Source organism: Hipposideros armiger, unplaced genomic scaffold, assembly GCF_001890085.2.
Source record: "Hipposideros armiger isolate ML-2016 unplaced genomic scaffold, ASM189008v1 scaffold_269, whole genome shotgun sequence".
NCBI classification, from domain to species: domain Eukaryota; kingdom Metazoa; phylum Chordata; class Mammalia; order Chiroptera; family Hipposideridae; genus Hipposideros; species Hipposideros armiger.
Genome location: NW_017731619.1, coordinates 881,069 through 894,848, shown reverse-complemented (window position 1 = coordinate 894,848; position 13,780 = coordinate 881,069). Strand labels below are relative to the sequence as shown.

Below are 13,780 nucleotides of genomic sequence, written 5' to 3'. Positions count from 1 at the left end.
TTGTAGATTTCTTGAGCTTTTCTAGGTAGATAATCATGCCATCTGCAAATAGACACAGCTTTATTTCTTTCTTTCTAATCTATAAGCCTTTTGTTTACTTTTATTAACTTATTGCACATGCTAGACATTTTAGCATTATGTTGAATAAGAGCAAAGAAAGTGGACATCCTTATCTCATTTCCAATCTTAAGGGAAAACATTCAGTATTTCACCATTAAGTATTATGTTAGATATAGATTTCTGTAAATGGTCTTTATCAAGTTGAGGATGTGCTCTATTTCTATTTTTCGGAGAGTTTTTATCATGAATGGGTGTTGAATTTTGTCAAGTTTTTTTTTTCTGTGTAGATTCATATGATCATGTGGTTTTTCTTCTTTAGCCTGTTAATATGGTGAGTTAATTGATTAATTTTATAAATTATTAACCAGCCTCCATCTCTGAAATAAATCCCATTTGGTCATGGTCATAATTATTTGTATATATTACTATATTCTAGTTGCTAATATTTTGTTAAGGATTTTTTTTAGTCTATATTTATGAGGGATATTGGTCCATAGTTTTCTTTTTGAAATGACTTTATCTGGTTTTGGTATCAGGTAATAATAGCTTCATAATTGAATTAATATGTGTTTCCTCTCTTCTATTTTCTAGAAGAGATTGTATATAGAATTAGTGTGAATTCTTCTTTACAAATTTATTTACATACATTTTGGTAGCACTCTCCAGTGAAACTATCCAGGACTAGAGGTTCCTTTGGGGGGAATTATTAAATAACAAACTTAATTTCCTTCATAGTTATAAGGCTATTCAAGTTATCTATTTCCTATTGAGTGAATTGTGGTAGTTTGAGTTTTTCAAGAAATTTTTCCATTTCACTTAAGTTGTCAAATTTATGTATGTCAAGTTGTTTATACTTATTTTTTTATTATCCTTTTGCTGTCTGTGTGGTGTACAGTGCTATCACCTGTTTCACTCCTGGTGTTAGTAATTCGTATGTTCTCTTTTTTTTCAATTGTCAGTCTTGTTAGAGGTTTATCAGTTTTATTGATCTCTTCAAAGAACCAACTCTTTGTTTCATTGATTTTTCTGTATTGTTTTCTGTTTTACATTTCATTGATTACTTATCTTATCAGTTTCTTCCTTCTGCTTGCTTTGGACTTATTTTCTCTTCTTTTTCTAGGTTTTTGAGGTAGGAGCTAATATTATTGATTTGAGACTAACTGTTTTGTAATATGGAACTTTAATGCTATCAATTTTCCTTTCAGTACTACTTTAGCTCTCTACCACAAACATTGATATGTTATTTTAATTTTTATTCAGTTCAAAATTTTTTTACTTCAGAATTTCTGTTTGACCCAGACCCATATATTATTTAGGAATGTATTGTTTAGTTTCCAAGTGTTTGGAGATTTTCCTGTCTTTTTTGTTGTTGTTGTTGACATCTACTTTTATTCCAATGTGACCAGAGAACACACTCTGTATAACACCAATTCTTATAAAGTTTTTGGGATTATTTTTGTGGGCCAGGAGATGGTCAAAATTGTTTTATGTTCCATGGCGGGTTGAAAATAACATGTATTCTGCTGTTGTAGGGTACATGTTGATGAGAACCTGTGGGTTGATGGTGGCGCTGAGTTCTCTCCTTTTGTTGGTCACTCTAGCCAAAGGTTTATTGATTTTGTTGACCTTGTCATAGAACCAACTTTGGATTTTATTTATTTTCTCTGTTGTTTTTCTATTCTCTACTACATTTATCTCCACCATAATCCTAATTTTTCCTTCATTCTAATTGCTTTAGACTTAGTTTGCTATTCTTTAGATTACTGATTTGAGATCTTTCTCCTTTCTTAATATAGAAAAACACTGACAATTTCAAATCTTTATCAAATCATTCAAAACTTGAAGGAAAAATAAAGATTTATGTACAGATAGGTTTCAACCTGTGATCTGAGATTTCATATCTCCCTTACAGCCTGGTTTTCCCTAAATATGCAGATCAATACTTTATTTTAACTGCTGAAGCAAGAAATAAATAATATCTGTACTTTTTTGTGATTATTTATGAATTTTTATATAATTAGAATGGCAAGAAGGAAAAAAATCCTTCTACTAAGATCTGCTTTCTAAATACAGCCTCCCTTAGAATCACGAAATCTCTAGTAAAGTATATGCATCATCCTACTGAGTGTCCTCCTACTCGGTCTTGGATTTCCACCCTCTTCTTTTCTTCCCAGTACTGATGAATCGCCTGTTATTTATTTGTCTGTTCAAACCTTCATTCATTCATAAATTCACTGACCCATTCACCAAACAAACTTACAAAGTTTCTACTACAAGCAGGTCCTGATACGTGAAGATACATGAAATATGATAAAATTTGACCTGAGAAGCTCATTGTTCATGAGCATCCCATATGCCCTATCAGCAACCAAGTCTGGAAGCATAGGCATCTTGCCATTGATATATTAGTTATTCCTCCACCATAGGACCATATTTGGTCTAAGGTTGCCTGGATTGCAGGGTATAAAAGAGAGTCCTTTATTTTTTAGAAAAACTAGCCAGAACACTATTTGTGTAAGTCATTGCAGAATCCTTCAGGACAGTCACTTTGAAAGGCTAAGCTCTTCTATTGGTGTTCAAATGATTTCGGAGCTTGTAGCACACCCTGTCAGTGCCTCTCCCATATCCCCTTGGCCCACCCCAGGAGTCACATGTCAAAGGATCTGAATATGCACACAACTTCCACCCTCTCTCTGCCTGAAGGAATTCTCCAGCACAGAAGTGTATTTTCAGTGCATTTGAAGCACACTGGAAGCTCTGAGGTGCTAACATTGCAGAAGTTAAACTTGGCAGGGATTTAGTAGGATGATTCTGAGGCGTATTACATAGTCTCTCAGAAACTTCCTAGTTGATTTGAACCCTAATTGCCCATCATTTGTGTTTTAAAATAACATATATACGTACATATCTATACATGCATATATTATTAACAAGAAAAATATCCCAGTGAACATTTGAGACTTGAGGCACAGATGGAGCAGGAGACTGAATTTTATCTTTTTGGGGAATTAGATTGTCTGGATTTCAATCCCAACTCTGTGACTGACTGTTTGACCGTGGGCATGTTACCCTCTCTGTAAACTGGGGATAATAATAGCATATATCTTATAGTTCATTGTAAGGATCATATGAGTAAATATATGAAAAGTGCTTAGAATAGTGTCTGGCACACAGTAAGCATCATAAAAAGGCTAGGTGTTATTATTTCTATGTATTTTGTTTCTTTCTGTTCCTTTGAAATGTGTACCATATTTATGTACTGAATTTCTCAAAAATTAACTTGAAAACTTCAATAGACATGGAAAAGAGTAGTTTTCTGATAAAAAGTAATTATTATTTAAGCCACTTTGAATTTTATCAGTGGGTACTTTATCCATACTCATAACTTTAGAGACTTGAAACAAAGCGATTTTATGGTTTTATATTGTTAAATAAACATACAGGGGAAGAAAAGCCTTTGCAAATAAACCAATAGTTGAATTTTTTTTTCAGCCCATAAGAATATTCTTCTGTGCCACTTTCACAATTGTGCTCCTCATAATCATTTATTTCTGGCTTGGCTACTAAAGTGGTTTTATTTAACCATGAGTCATGTTTTACATAATTCAGGCAACAGTGATACCACCTAGCTGTAAGCACTTGCAAGAGAAAAACAATTATTTTTCAGCCAAAAAATAATTAATTTTCCACTAAAATTGTTTGGTGTCATTGTAATCCACACTGGGTGCCTATACTCAGAGGTAACCAAACCTCCCCTGCAGCTGTAACCATACCATCTTCATCTAAAAAAAACTCGAAGCTTAAAAATGAAGTAGAAGTGTGCAGAATAAACATTCCCACAAGCCCCCAACAAACACACCAATAAATTACAGTAACCTGGTTAGGGCGTTTGGGGTTGGAGGCTGTTCCCATTTATTCTGTGGTCAGCATCAACTAAATGAGGAAGGCAGAGCCCCACACACCACAGCTGTTTGAGTAGATGGACATTTGCCAACTCTGAACTGCATTTGAGTAGAAAGACCTCACAGGGTAGTAAGTTTAGTGTTTTGTTTTGTTTTGTTTTGTTTTGTTTTTCCCTTTAACTGGGAACCCAGCAGACTGTCATATTTAAATATTAAACATTGGTAATCATTTCAGCAGTATTTTTAGTTTGGATAAAAAGTCTTTCCTATTGCAGCTAATTGCTTGCATATCTGCAAACCGATATATTCTTTGTAGACATTTATGCTGTCTTCTTTTTATAACTTTATTTCATTTTCTGTTCATTTCTGGTGTTGACTCAAAGGGCCTTTATCACCTCGTGCTGATAATCTGTGCTTTATGGCTGCTGGTGTGATTGGGAGCAGTTGAAGGAGCATGCAATAATACACGCATGTAAATATTTGAACAGGAAAAAGAAAGTCTGTCTGATGTAGGCCAAGGAAGAAATGCATTTAAACAAATAATGCCACTAGAGGGACCTTGACTCTAAACCAGGACTACGCAAGGTCACTCTCTCCTTGCACTACTTGAATGGTGGGTACAAGTGCTAAGGCAGATTGCAAAAAGCCAGGTCATCCCAGGTGCCCAGCGGGGTCCACTCTGCCAGTCGATGACGTCATTGTAGCAGCTTGCTAGTCAGGATCACTAAAATCATCCCTCTGATAAGAATAAATTTGCTCTTGCTGGGAGTTAAAGACCTGAGAGGGTTTAATCAATTGACCCGGGCTTCGCGTTTGGTCACCACACGGTTATTGTGTGGTTCAGAACATGATACTGCGTCTCCCTTTTCCACTTTCGCGTGGGGTGGTGGCTTTCCCCCCTTTGACCGCATCTCTTGTGAACAATTAAAAATGAGTGCGAAGTGACATGCGGCTTAAAAAGTAAGAGCACCAGGAAGCAAAAGTGGAGACAAACAGAGCAGCTAATTTTGCCAGGCATAGCTGGTGCCGGCCACGGTTGTCCCTGACAGCGGGGCTGACTCCTGAACCACCTGTGTTTGCTCACTAGCTTTCCCCAATCTGAGAGAAAATGGCCAGCGCCGGTCACATGGCAGCCAGATAGGCCAGGCACCATGGGAATACAAAAGCCGGAGCTTTTAGCAGAGTTAATCATTAATGCGCCTTTTCTTTGTCCCATTCAGTAGTGCTGACAGGGCTTTGATAGCCCGTATTTGCCATCGGGCGGCTGCAGTCACAGCCAGGTACTAATGAGCTCACTGGCTCCCCTCCGTGTGGCAATGCTCGCAGAGCCCGATTTGGACCTGGACACTGCCCTCCACCTGGATCCCGCTCCGTGAACACACCCCCTCGCCCTAGTCTGCGCCCCACCCCCTCTGGGGCCTGTTTTTGAATACCCACCCAGCTGGAGTCCTGCTTGTCTCTACATATTTTCTGCTGGAGTCCTGCAGCAAGTCTAGGAGATGTGTGATTAGGAAAGCCCTGACTCTCCCTTCCCCATGTGTTATCTTTCCCCAACCAGAAAAAAAAAGTAAACTGAATACGTTTTTTTGTTTGTTTTAATGTGGACCAAGGATAGACTACTTTCATAGAACAGCAATGGGGTATTATCTTCTCAAAGCTTAGCTTAGAAATTCACCATGGGTATATTTTGATTTTTCTATCTCAGAAACTAAAATGCATGTTTCCCTGACAGATTTTTCTTTATTATTATTGGAAAACCCCACCCTAACAGCCTTTACAGTAAGTAAATCGTGTATCAACAGACTGGAGTTAAGGTAAATGGGAACCACATGAAAACCACCTTACTACCTGTCCTTTTACCTGACTCTGTGAAGCTGCCTCCCTCCCAGGAGCAAGATATCCAAACCCCCTAAACCTATGCTTATACCTCCAGCTTGCTGAAAATGTTTTTTTGGGTTTGTGCAGCCATGTTCCTGCCAGCCCCTTGGCATAAGCTGGCTGTTAAGATATAAAGCATGAATGTCCCATTGTCCTTTAAGAATATTTGAAAACAAGCAAATAAAAAGTACATCTTTGAAGGCTGGCTTACAAAGGGACAGACATTTTAAACTTTTTAGCCATTAAACAACAGAGCTTTTTTCTAGGAACTGAGCATATGAAAATTGTGTGACTGTTGATTGTGTATGAAGACATTCTCAGTAAAGACATTACATTCAAAGCATGGCACTACTATGTGGTCCTATATCTCCCCTTGGCCAGAGTCAAAATACCTTTAAAGATTTTTATCTAATTGATCTTTACAACATCTAGGGCATACTGGATGATGACAAATTTTATTGCCATCTTTTTTTAACAGATGAGGAAGTGAGAGTTGACTAATTTGCTTCATTGTCTTGAAACTGTAACAACAGGCAGATTATTAGAATCCCAGAAGAATTAGATTGTGTGGCCAGTGTTTTAGGAAAGACTAGCTGCTGTTATTGTACCCTGTGCCCTGCAGCCTGGTTTATTCTCAAGGATGTTGCTTAACCTCTCTCAAGTTTACTGGTCATCTACTGTGTACTATAGAACACTTAGCTCTGGAGGGAATAAAAATGGAGACAATGTGGTTCCCACCATTGAGAAGCAGCTCAAGAGATAAGACATGCACCATAAATAAAACACAGCACCAGAAGAAAATGTATGCTGCATTTAAAAGCCATACGATGAAATGCCTACGTAAGTCCTTACATCCTGGTAGAGCTTTGCCCCTGGTCTGAAAAGTCTCCACAGGGAGGAAAAGCTGGTGATTTCAGAATGCCTGAATGTTAGAATGTGGAAAACATCCAGTTCAAATAATTTTATCAGTTTTAACATAATGAGCAGGGTACGTGGTATGATCAGCCTTTACTTGTTAAAATGCTCTTCATACAGGGAGCAAAACCAAGTGTCTACCCTACATTGTCCATCTCATCACAGGTTCACAAACCACAGATTTGTGCATAAGGTTAGAGTTTATTCTACTATAAAAAATTCATCTTTATTCCTCTGCCATATGCAGTTGTTTCAGAATATGATCTTTGGCTTTGAAAGGGGGCAAAGCTGTTGGCTAAGCACACATTCAATCAAATATATTTCAATGCATGTAAGAGACTAAGAAAATATTCTGTTATTTTTCGGGGCAAAATTATCTGAATGACTCCTTAAGATTTAACCAGAAATTAAATGGCCATTTGGGGCAGATAATGGAGGTCAAACTGATATATTGATAATGATATATTGATAATAATTGATATTGACATTCTTCTGGAATTGTTTTAATGGATTAAATCAAGAGAGAAAGATGGATCTGTGTTGCATATAGTCTCATTTCCTGGGGGGACAACAGAAGTCTTAGTTTCAGACACTCCAAATGTAGCCCCTAAGTCAAGAATTTGAGTGCAGATTTTATTTTTTTTTAATATGATCACAGGTAACAGGGTGAGGGAAAGGAGAAGTGAGACAGGGAAGGGAGGACAGACAATAAAGAGTGTGTTAATGATCACACACCACTGTGAATGACTGGAGCTTAACCCCACAGAGCACCCACTGAGAAACTGCACAGAACCCACTCCAGGTTTGTCCAACTAAGGGGAAAGGAACATGGGTTATTTAAACACTAACTCCTGTCCTTCATTATTCAACGGTTCTTCCTGAGTGATGTAAACTCTCCAGCACTCTGACCACCCTGCCCACTGGGGAACACACTTCTCTGTTCCAAGAGTAACTTAGCACAGAGAAAACATCTGATATAGAGAGGAAATGTCTGAAAGTAACCCCTGATGGGTCAAAGACATATAGACAAGGCATGTACAGCATTAGCCACAACAGACTTCACTGAGGCACAAGTGGAGGGAAGAGAAAGGAGGCTCACACTTGGGGCCAACTGAGGTCACCACAGCTTATAAGCAGAGCTCTAAAACCTCTAAACATTGGGTAATAAGATAATAAAGTTGATCTTAGATCAACCACAGTTCTCTCTTTTACCTTCTGTTTGCAATACAAGTATACTCTACCATGGAGAGGCAGGGTTCAAAAGACCTAGAGGCTGCAAGTGTCCAATGGGTTTATGTTAAAAGTGTAGGAAATCCATAGTCAGCTCTAGGAGATTCCATTGCAAAGGGTGTGCATGTGCCCATGTGGGCCACAGGGCTCCTTGTTAGAACTCCTCTTCCCAGTCACTTGGGGAGTTCATTTGGGTTGGCTATGGTCATATTGGAATGAAGAACCAGGAAGTGGAGTAAGCACATTTATACGTTCATGTTCTTAGCAGGTTTAAAGTCCTGATGTTTCTCTCTTTGCACAGTCATTTTTATACATTCCATTCAATGAAGCCATGCCCCTTACAGCAACTCATGCCTTACATCAATGATTCTTGAAGTGTGGACCCTGGACCAGCAGCAGCAACATCACCTAGGAACTTATTAGAAATACAATTTTTCAGGCTTTACCCAAGATCTACTCTTTCCAAAACTCTTGCAGTGGGGCCAGGAATCTGTGTTTTATCGAGCTCACTGGGAGATCCCGAGGCATGCTGAAGTGTAAGATCCACTGGTGGGCCTGCTCCAGGGCACTCTACTTTGAGAACCTCTGCCCCCAACTCCTGCCCCCCACCATTCTCAGTTTTATATCTATGTTTTCCCACCATATTCTTCAGTTTCAAATTATATTCAAAGATACAATACAGCTTTCCAGGAGGGGAGATTATCCCAATTGTATTGAACACATCCCAAATCTTTTTTGAAAAAATTAAAATATGAAATATATCCATCTAGGAAACACAGAAACACAGGCATTTAGGATGTCTCATATCTGAGTCTAACAACCTAAAGCTTTGGAAACACTGGTTCTCTCTAGGTCTGTTTCTCACAGGATGGTATTTTCTTCCCTATGTCCTCTCTGGACCAATCTAGAGCACAACATAAGAATCAAGAAAAGTTGTTCTTTGCATGGAGTGGCATGGAATTGCAGCAAATTCAGTGATGTGCCCAGCACAGGAAGGAGGAAGATGATGTCAAAATTGCAGGCACTGACCCCTGCCATTCTGCCCCACAGACTACACCCGGCTCCCCAATGAAGTGGATGGGAACCTGCATTTTCCTGATTACCTTCCCCAGGCCTGTGTGCTTCTCAGGATGTAAGTATCTCACCCCTGGGTTTTAGAAAGCTGTGTTTGTCTACACAATGGCCCCTAACTGGAACCTGGTGCTTCAGTTCAACTGAATACCTGTTATCTACCCTGACTAAAGGTAATGCTGGTCCCTTGGACCACTGAAAGGAACAATCTCAGTCTCCAGTGTGGCCCCCTCTGATGGGATTTTTAAGTATAAATTTGAATACACAGGTGTTACAGATTGGGTCTGTGAGAAGCAGACACTGAAATGGAAACTAACAGGATTTTTATTGGGAGCGGGAAAGGAAGGATGCGGATTGGGCAGAGGAAGTCCCCAAAAAAGCCTTAGCTGTCCCCATGGGGAGTTCTGGAGCTCGGTTGGTCTTCAGGGTGTTTCCCACTTGGGGCAAGGAGGTGGGTTCTTTACCTCAGTGTTAATCTGGCACACGGTAGCAGATGCTCTTGGAAAGGGGCCATGGCCTTGAGGCAGACAGTGTTCTTTATCCCTAGAGTAATGTTTCAAACATAAAACATACATTCTGAATAATGTCATGCCATATTTAAATTTGAAAATTTACCTGTAATGGACCCTTATGATAAATCTAAAACCATTAACCCATTCATAACACCAAACAGAAAATAGCCCAAGTATTCATCAGCAGGTGAAGAGAGAAACTGTGGTACAGCTATGCAATGGAATACTATTTGGCAATGAAAAAGAATGAACTGCTGATACATGTAGCAACATGGATGAATCTCAAAAACATTATGCTGAGTGAGAGAAATCAGGCTCAAAAGACTACATGCTATATGATTCCACTTACATGAAGTTCTAAACATGAAAAATTAACCTATGATAAAAATTTAAAGAATAGCAGTAACATTGGGAAGGGAGGTAAAACAAGAAAAGGAAGGAACAAGAGGGACCTTTTTGGGTTGATAGAAATGTTCAATCTTATCATGGACTTGGCTTACACAGATGTCTACATTTATCAAAATTCAGTGAAGGGTAAATGCAAGGTTAGTACATTTCACTATATGTAAATTTTTACCTGAAAAAAACTGCAAATGAATATTGAACTCTAGTCATAATAAAATGCATGCTAACATGGCTAGGAGTGAAATGCCTAGATGTGTACAACTTACTTCGAAATGCATCAAAAATAATGACGGACAGGTAGAAGGATGTGTGAGAAAGTAAATAAAGCAAAATGCTAACAGTTACAGGGTCTGGATGGTGCACATATTCATGTTCACTGAACAATTTATTCAACCTTTCTTTGCATTTGAAAATTTTTATTATATAATCCTAGAGGAAAAAAAATCATTAAAAATAAGTTTGTACCTTTCCCATTCCTCACCCTACCCTCCCTGCTTAGTGATCACAATCCCTTAGCCATAATGGCAAAAACACTCTTCTTCTACACAAGACTCTTTGGAGTCTTTCACATGAGTGAGGGGAGAACTTCACAATTAATTAATAATTAAATGGCACTGTTTGGTTTGTACCAGAACCTAGTTTGCATTTATTTAAAATGTGCTGGGTTATTCCCTAAAGCTCAATCATAAAGAACCAATAAAAGTAGAGAGAGGTTCTTCCATAATCTCTGGACAAGTACAGAGTGTGCTTCTCTCTGCCTCCAGTGATGAGAACGCTTAGTTGAGAAAGCTCATGGACTCTGTTTCATACCTTGAATAAAAACAATCCTTATTTGGCTTCCAGTCAAGATGGCAGAGTAATATAAACACTATGCTCACCACCTCCCATGACCACATCAAAATTACAACTAAACTACAAAAAAACCATCATTAAGAATCACCTGAAAGGCCGGCTAAATGGCACATTGGTTAAAAGCTGGCTTGGAACGCAGGCTCTGAGCAGCAGGGCCCCGGTTCGAATCCCACATTAGGGCCAGTGACACTGCCCTCTACAGCTAAAATGGTGAACAACAGCTCAACCTGGAGCTGGGCTGCCATAAGTCACCAGCAACGGCATAGGCTGCAGCCCCTGCTGCAGTGGGCTGCCGTAAGCTACCGTGTGTGGCCGGCAGCCAGCGTGAGTAGCCAGCAGCTGGTGTAAGCTGCCAAGAGCCACAGTGAGCGGCTGTCCAGAGTCCGGCGACCGATCTGCCTCACTGGGGAAGAGCACAATGATAATACCAACATGGGCCAGTGAAGCAACGTCCTCCACAACTAGACTGAAGAACAAAAGGAGAGCAACTTGTCTGTTCCCCTTCCCCTGATTCCCCAGCACTGTTCCCCTCCCCCAATTCTCCAATAAAATCTTAAAAAAAAAAAAAGAAAGAATTCTGAAGTGGACCTGAACAGGAGTCTTATAACTAAGGATATACAGAAGAGGCCACATCAAGACTGCTAAGAGGGGCAGAGATGTAGAACAGACTGTTCCCACACCGATGTGTGGCAGTTAAAAATTGAAAGGGATATCTGGACTGTGGTGGTCCCTGTGAGGAGTGAGGGATCCTAGAGCCACACCAGGCTCCCGAGCCCAGAGTTCCAGGGCTGGGAAGAGAAATCCCCACAACTTCTGTCTCTGAAAACCAGTGAAGATTGTAGCTGAGTGAGACGGAGGGCTTCTGGAGACCCAGGTGTTTCTCTTAAAGGGTCCATGCATGGACTTACACCCTGATGGATTCACTCACTCTGGGTTCCATCACTGAGATCGTAGCTTGACAGTGACATATGGGGAAGAGCTGAATTTTCACCTTCAAGGTGAGAGCTGGATGGGCAGCTTTCTCCCAGACAGAGCGATTATTCCTTTATTGAACCCCTAACCTCCCTCCCAGCATGCAGATACAGGTGGGCACCATATCTGAGTCTCCACTGACCTGGCTAACATCATTTGCCAACCCCCCCGGTGTTTCCCTAAGATCCTACTCCACCCAACTTGTGGGCCCACCCAAGTCACTTCTAGGGGCTTTGCCATACAAATGGCCTGTCTTGGCTTATGCTGCAGACTTTCCTAAAATCTCTAAAAGGTTCACAAACCCCAAACAAGGAGCATTTGTCCTCAGCATGCCTCTTGCATTAGGGGCAGCTGGCCTTGGTTTACAGCTTAGCCTTTGCCAGGCACCTCCAAGCCCAGCACAAGTGGTAAATATCACCAGACCACTTTGTAGCTTATACCAAGAGGCCTTGGGCAGGGCACAGGCAACTGCAGACCTTGACCTGCAACAGAGCTCCTCCCAGGAGGCCTAACATATCTGATAGCCAGCTTCAGACCACACCAGATCACCACACAACCACCTCCACAAACAACACACCCAAAGGGCAGACTGGACAGGCATTAGCATCCTGCTGAAGTGAATCCTGCTCTGTACAGTACAGCTCCCCACTGTAGTCCAGACCAGACCTCACAACAATCAGCCTGAAGTTTAATCCCTCCCACTGATGTGCACATAGCAGCCAAGCCTCAATTACAATAGGAGGGCACACACAATACACGCAAGGGATACACCTGGACCACCCGACTCAGGTGACCAGGGATACTGCGCCACTGGGTCCCACAGGACACCTACTATATAAGGCCACTGTACTAAGATTGAGAGACATAGCAGCTCTACACAATACATAGGAACAAACACAGGAGGCAGCCAAAATTGGGAGGAAAAGAAACATGTTCCAAACAAAAGAACAGAACAAAGCTCCAGAAAAAGAGCTAAACAAAATGGAGACAAGCAATCTAATATATGCAGAATTTAAAATACTGGCTATAAGGATGATCAACAATCTCAGTGAGAACTTCAACAAAAAGATAGGAAACATAAAAATGGATACAGAAAACATAAAAAAAGGACCAGTCAGAAATGAACAATACAATAACTGAAATAAAGAATGCATTAGAGGGAATCAACAGTAGTTTTGATGAAGCAGAGGATCGAATCGCTGATTTGGAAGGTAAGATAGCAGAAAACACCCAATCAGAAAAGCAAAAATAAAAAGGAACTCCCCAAAATGAGGATAGTTTAAGGGGCCTCTGGGACAATATCAAACGTACCAACATTCGCATCATAGGCATACCAGAAGGAGAAGAGAGAGAGCAAGAAATTGAGAACCTATTTGAAGAAATAATAGCTGAAAACTTCCCTAACCTGGTGAAGGAAATAGACATGTAAGCCAAGAAGTGCAGAGAGTCCCAAACAAGATGAACCCAAAGAGGCCCACACCAAGACACACCATAATTAAAATGCCAAAGGTCAAAGACAAAGAGAGTCTCATAAAAACAGCAAGAGAAAAGTAGTTAGTTACTACAAGGGAGCTCCCAGAAGAGTTGGTTTCTCAACAGAAACTTTGCAGGCCAGAGAGATTGGCATAAAATATTCAAAGTGATGTAAAGCATGGACCTATGACCAAGACTAATCTACCCAGCAAAACTATCATTTAGATTCAAAAGGCAGATAAAGACCTTCCCAGACAAGAAAAAGCTAAAGGACTTCATCAACACCAAACTAGTATTACAGGAAATGTTCATGAGACTTCTCTAAGAAGACTAAAAAAAAAAAAAGGTAAAAATATGAATAATAAAATAGCAATAACTATATATCTATCAATAATTACTTCAAATGTAAATCAATTAAATGCTCCAATCAAAAGATATTGGGTAGCTGAATGGATAAGAAAACAAGACTCTTACATATGCTGCCTATAAGAGGTTCACATCAGATCAAAA

The 13,780-nt window shown here is 39.9% G+C and overlaps 1 protein-coding gene across 6 annotated transcripts in view; it reads right to left on the bottom strand.

Moving 5' to 3' along the window:
- Window positions 1–13,780, bottom strand: part of FOXA2 (forkhead box A2) — a 119,839-nt gene that overhangs the window by 20,408 nt on the left and 85,651 nt on the right. The window contains exon 3 of one of the 6 annotated variants that reach the window (XR_002125569.1): window positions 9,521–9,599. The exons of the other annotated variants lie outside the window; for them this stretch is intronic. The gene's annotated coding sequence lies outside the window, so the exon portion shown is untranslated. The remainder of the gene's footprint in view (window positions 1–9,520; window positions 9,600–13,780) is intronic. 6 annotated transcript variants of the gene reach the window in all.